Here is a 5745-nt window from a genome sequence, read left to right as displayed (position 1 = left end):
CATCTTCAAAACAGATGAATTGAATCCCTCTAACTGTGTTTTTCTCTCCCAAGAAGTGTTCTCCAGTCAAAACTCCCGGCTCTAGAGTGAAAAATGGCTTTTATATGGTCCCATGGCGGAAAACCTAAAATCTGTCAAAATACTATGTTTGCTCGAGCAGGGTGTCGAGCACGCGTCGAGCGTTCGACTCTGCCTGATTTCGCTCGAGCGTCCCATCGAGTGCACATCGAGCGTTCGACTCTGTCTGATTTCGCTCGAGCGGCCAATGTCTCCGCTCGAGCGATTTTCGTTTTTCAGCAACCCGCTTGAGCTCCCTGTCGAGCGGCAGTCGAGCGTTTGAATCTGCCTGAATTCGCTCGAGCGGCCAAAAGCTTCCGCTCGAGCGAACTTGTAAAATCTGCAATATGAAATTTTGTAAGTCATCAATCGTTAAAAGAGTCCTAGACACAAACGACTTAGCTATCATACAAATGAATAGGACTTACGGATCTCTTGTCGTTGGCACAAGTGGCTTCAAGAACTTCCCATTTTTAAAAAATGATTGTCGCAATTACATCAACAAAGCACGACAGCTACACATTGGTGCAGGTGGTGTTGGAACACTTCAAGATTACTTTTTAAGGATACAGTACAAGAATAACAGATTTTTTGCATTGATAGATATAGAAAATGACGGTAGGTTTAAGAATGTTTTTTGGGTTGATCTATGCAGTCAGGTAGCCTACCAGTATTTTGGTGATGTGGTGACATTCGACACCACGTACTTGACAAATAGGTTTGGGATGCCCTTTGCACCATTTGTTGGTGTAAACCACCATGGGCAGTCGATTCTTTGGGAGTTAGGTTGATTTCTAGTGAGGACACAGAGACCTTTACATGGCTATTCCAAACCTTGTTGCAATGTATGGACAGTATAGCTCCAAAGGCTATTATTACTAATCAAGACAGAGTAATGAAAAATGCAATTGCTATTATCTTTCTAGAAATTCGACATAGATTCTGCCTGTGGCATATACTGAAGAAAGTCCTTAAGAAGCTTGGGTCATATGCAGCTTACAAAAGTGGGCTGAAAACTCAACTGATAAAATATGTGTGCGATACACAAACTATTGAGGAGTTCGAGAAATGTTGGGCAGGGTTTATTGATATATACGACTTACATGAGAATGCATGGTTAAAAAGTTTATAAGCAGAGCGTGAGCATTGGGTACCGGTTTTCCTGAAAGAACACTTTTGGGCTGGAATAAGTACAACCTAGTGCAGTAAGAGTATGAACGTTTTTTTTTTTTTTTAATTCTTTTTATGGCTATGTCCATTCAAAGACAAACTTGAAGGAGTTTGTCAATCAGTTTGACAGTGCGCTGAAGAAAATTGAGAATGAAAATCAGGCGAAATTCCAGTCATTTAGCGACATCATTCCCTGTATATCTAGATCTCCAATTGAAAAGAAATTTCAAGAGTTGTACACCAACACTAAATTTAAGGAAGTTCAGCAACAAGTAATTGATGTGCTTGATTTGGATCCATCTCTACTAACGTCGGATGGTGTAATGAAGAGTTATTTGGTAGAAGATGAAGTTTGTATTAAGGAGTTCACAAAACTGGATACATATTTAGTGGATTTTAATGTGGATGACTACAATGCAAAATGTTCATGTGGGTTATTTCAAATGAGGGGGATACTGTGTAGGCATATTTTGGCAGTCTTTAAATGTAACGGTATAAAATTATTGTCAGATCGGTATATTTTAGACCAATAGAAAAAAGATATCAAGAGGAGATACGCGTTAATCCGAAGTAGCTATGACGTAGGGGATTAGAGGCCAAATGGTAATAGATATTCAATTCTTTTGAATGTGTTATGGGATGATAACTTATGCGGTGGATTCTAATGAGCAATTTGAAGATGCAAAGAAGATGATACATGAGATGACCGAATTATATTGTCAGAACCAACGCCCCTTATCTTTAACCCAAACAGGTTCGAAGGCGATGAATTTTTTAGTCTAGCTCCTTAAATAGTTCTTTATAACTACTAAAGAGGAATTACAATTTATTTACTTAAATGATGTCCCATATAACATTTCTTTGCCCCAAATAGATTTGGAACCTGGTTTTACGACATTGGATACAACTACAGTTAGTAGCTCACAACAAGTTAAGAGTCCAATTGTTATCAGAGGAAAAGGAAGACCCCCATCTTTGAGAAGAGCATCCAGGATGGAGACATATATGTGGAAGGTTAAAGCCAAACAGAAGAAAGCACAAGTGGGAGGAAAGCACAAACAGGTGCATGTTTTAACATTTGGAGAATTAAAAATTATTTTAATGTTCATGTGTGTTAGATTTATAAAGTTTAACTTAGAAAAATGAGTATTTTTACTTTTTGCTTTATTCTTAGCGAGATAAAGGAGATATAGCAGCCATGGGCACGCGTTGGAATTTATTTGGCCCATTAGAGACCCCATCTCCAATGTTGGAAATGTGCAGCTATATTACATGCTGATTTTATTTCAAGAGAAAGTGGGCTAATTTTATATGTTACGATATTTTGTGCATTTATGGCATTGATACATCTTGATTTTTAATGTTAATTTTTTAATGCTCACTAGATTGTGGCAGATGGCTCAATTATTGACATTAGTAGAACCCAGTTCCGAGACAATACAGTATGTAGGAGTCAAGAAACTGTAATATCTGTTGCTATTTTCATATTTTCATAGGATTTTACAATTTTATTTAATATTTGTGCCATATTCATTACAGATGTAATTTGGGTTGGATGGATCACAACTGAAGTGTATGGATGGGACACAACTAGATCCAACAATGATATTGTTCAATTTTTGAACACTGAATATTTTTTGTGTATTGGCTGTAATTCCTAGGAAAATTACTGCATATCTAGTGTATTGAATGTAATTGGACATATTCTGGGTTCTTTTGAATGTTTTCATGGTCTATGATTGGTTTCCACCAAATGAGAGTTGTTGGGAGGGGTTGTAATGATTTTGTAAGATATTTTGAATATTGAATGAATTTCTGGGAAATTTCCAGGTTGAAATTGTAAAGGATGCATTGGATACATATGAATGCATTATGTGCATGGGAGATAAAGGACAATATTGTTTACCTATGCATGCGTTATAGATTATTTTATGTGCTATTATAGTTTTTTGGACATGTTCATGTGCTTGATTTGGATAAAGGCCTGATTCTTATGTGCATGGGATTGTTATATGCATGGGAGATAAAGGCATCAGTTGTTATAGTATGGGAAATGAAGGCATGAATGATATGTGCTCAGATAAAGGCATCAGGTCTATAATTCATGGGTTCCTATTTCATGGTTTATACGATCATATATCCCCCACAAACAATTCATGACCTCTTTGGTTGTGCACAGTCATATTTCCTGGGTAAATAATTCATGACCTCTTGCACTGAAATCCTGTAATCCAGAAGCTTGGGTCAATGAATATAGATAACGGGCTCAACCCTTCAAGTCGGATTACATCGGTAATCAGAACACAAAGACTACTACACATGATATTTATTTACAATGAAACAAAGAAACAACTTCTATTTTAGAGTACATCCACTATAAGAACACATGAAATAACAATACAAAGACAATACAAATATAGCTTCCCAGTTCAGAGTAACTTAAAATACATACTTTAATAACTCAAGACACTAGTCTGAAATTACTTAGATAGCACAAAGTAACATGAAACAAAGACAATGGCAACAACTGTGATGACCCGTTTTTGAGTGTATTTTTGCTGAAATAATTGTTTTTATTTTAATTAATATATCAGTTATTTATTTTAATTTATTTGCGTTTTAAAATTAGTTTTTAATTTAATTTAATTTATTTGATGTTGTGTTTTATTTCTTTTAGATGTTTTGTGGTTTTTAATCCCTTTTCGGCGGTTCGTTTTGTTTTCCCGGAGTGAGGATTGGACCTCATCCTTTCCCTGCAGCTCTTTCCTTTTTCTCTTCTTTTTCCTTTTTCTCTTTTTTCTTTTTTCTTTTTCCTTCTTTCTTTTTTTTCCTTCCTTTTTCTTTTTTTCTTTCTTTTCTTTTTTTTCTTCCCTCTTCCCGCTCGAGCCCCCCCCGGTTTCTCTCTCTTCTCTCTCCTCACCCACGGCCGGAGCTGTTTTCAGCCCAGGCCACCGCCGCCGACCGGCGTGGCCGACACAACCACCGGCGTTTGGTTCGTCCACCTCCGGCGCACCTCCAAAGCCTCCACGGTTTTTCCTCCGATCCGCCGCCGTCGCTCCACCTCCGGCCACCATTTCTTCACCACTTCATCACCGACTCCTTGCCGTCCTAACCCACCCATTTCCGGCCTCCAACGACCACCGGAACAGCTCCTACGAGCTTAGTTTCCGATTTGCACTTTCCGACCATTTCTGGCGATTCTGCCGCCACCCACGGCCGTTCATCACTTCCAATAGCTTCACAACCATCCCTAGACCATTCCCTATCAATTTCGTGTCCTAGTTTGTCCCCGTTCAAAAGTGGATTTTTCACAACCCACGGCCACAGTGAATTTTCACTGTGACGTTGCTTTTCCGCCGCCGTTTGCAACGCCGCTTGTTTTCTAAAATTACCGTATAGCGCTGTAAGTAGGGGAGAGTATCGGACGGTCCGGACCGGCAAAACCGACCGGACCGGCAGTTTCGGTCCGGACCGAACCGAACCGGTAGAATGTCCGGTCGGTTTCGGTCCTATTTTCTCTGGACCGACAGGTTTCGGTTCGGTCCCGGTTCAGGGGGGTTTTGCCCCGGACCGGACCGAACCGAACCGAATGAATATTAATATATTTTATTATTTATATAATAATTATAATTATATATAATTATTTATAATTTTTATCTTACCTAATAGGCTAATATTTATCATACTAATTATTAATATATATAATTTTATACTAATACAATAATACTAATATAATAATATTTATACTAACTTACTAAGACTAAGACTAAATCACTAACCGTCTATATTAATAAATGACTACTAGTTATTAGTATTACATGATATTTACATCTAGTTATTAGTTATAATTTATAAACTTATAATAAATAAGTTAATAAATATTACTAATTTACTATATATTAATAGACTAATAGTATTACTATATTAGTATAATAGTCTATTAGTAATTTAGTATATAGTAAATTACTAATATATATAATAGTAATTATAGTATACTATTAGTTATATATTAAATTAATATATTTAAGTTATTATCTATTAGTACTAGTGTAACTACTAACTAGTGTTATTACATATTAATATTATTAGTTACTAGTTATTACATCTAGACTATCTAGTTATTAGACTATAGTAAATAAGTTAATAAATATTACTAATTTACTATATACTAAATTACTAATAGACTAATAGTATTAGTATAATAGTAAATTACTATTACTAAGTTAGTAAATTTCAAAAACAAAAAAAAACTCTCTAAGTTAGTAATAACTAATAATTAACTAAATTAACAATTAACTAGTGATTTTTTTAATGATTTAATTAAATAATACACATTAAATAGTTTACCTAATTTTATTTTTACTAACTTAAATATATTTTTACCAACTTATTAATTTTTTTTTATTGTTTAGAATTAGATTTTAGAAGAAGTTATATGGGTTGGGTGAAACGGCGCCGTTTCACGCAACCCATATATTTTTTTCTGAAATTATGTGCTGAAACGGCGCCGTTTCAGCA

Source organism: Carya illinoinensis, chromosome 9 (assembly GCF_018687715.1).
Source record: "Carya illinoinensis cultivar Pawnee chromosome 9, C.illinoinensisPawnee_v1, whole genome shotgun sequence".
Taxonomy (NCBI): Eukaryota; Viridiplantae; Streptophyta; class Magnoliopsida; order Fagales; family Juglandaceae; genus Carya; species Carya illinoinensis.
Note: the sequence above shows the minus strand (reverse complement) of the source record.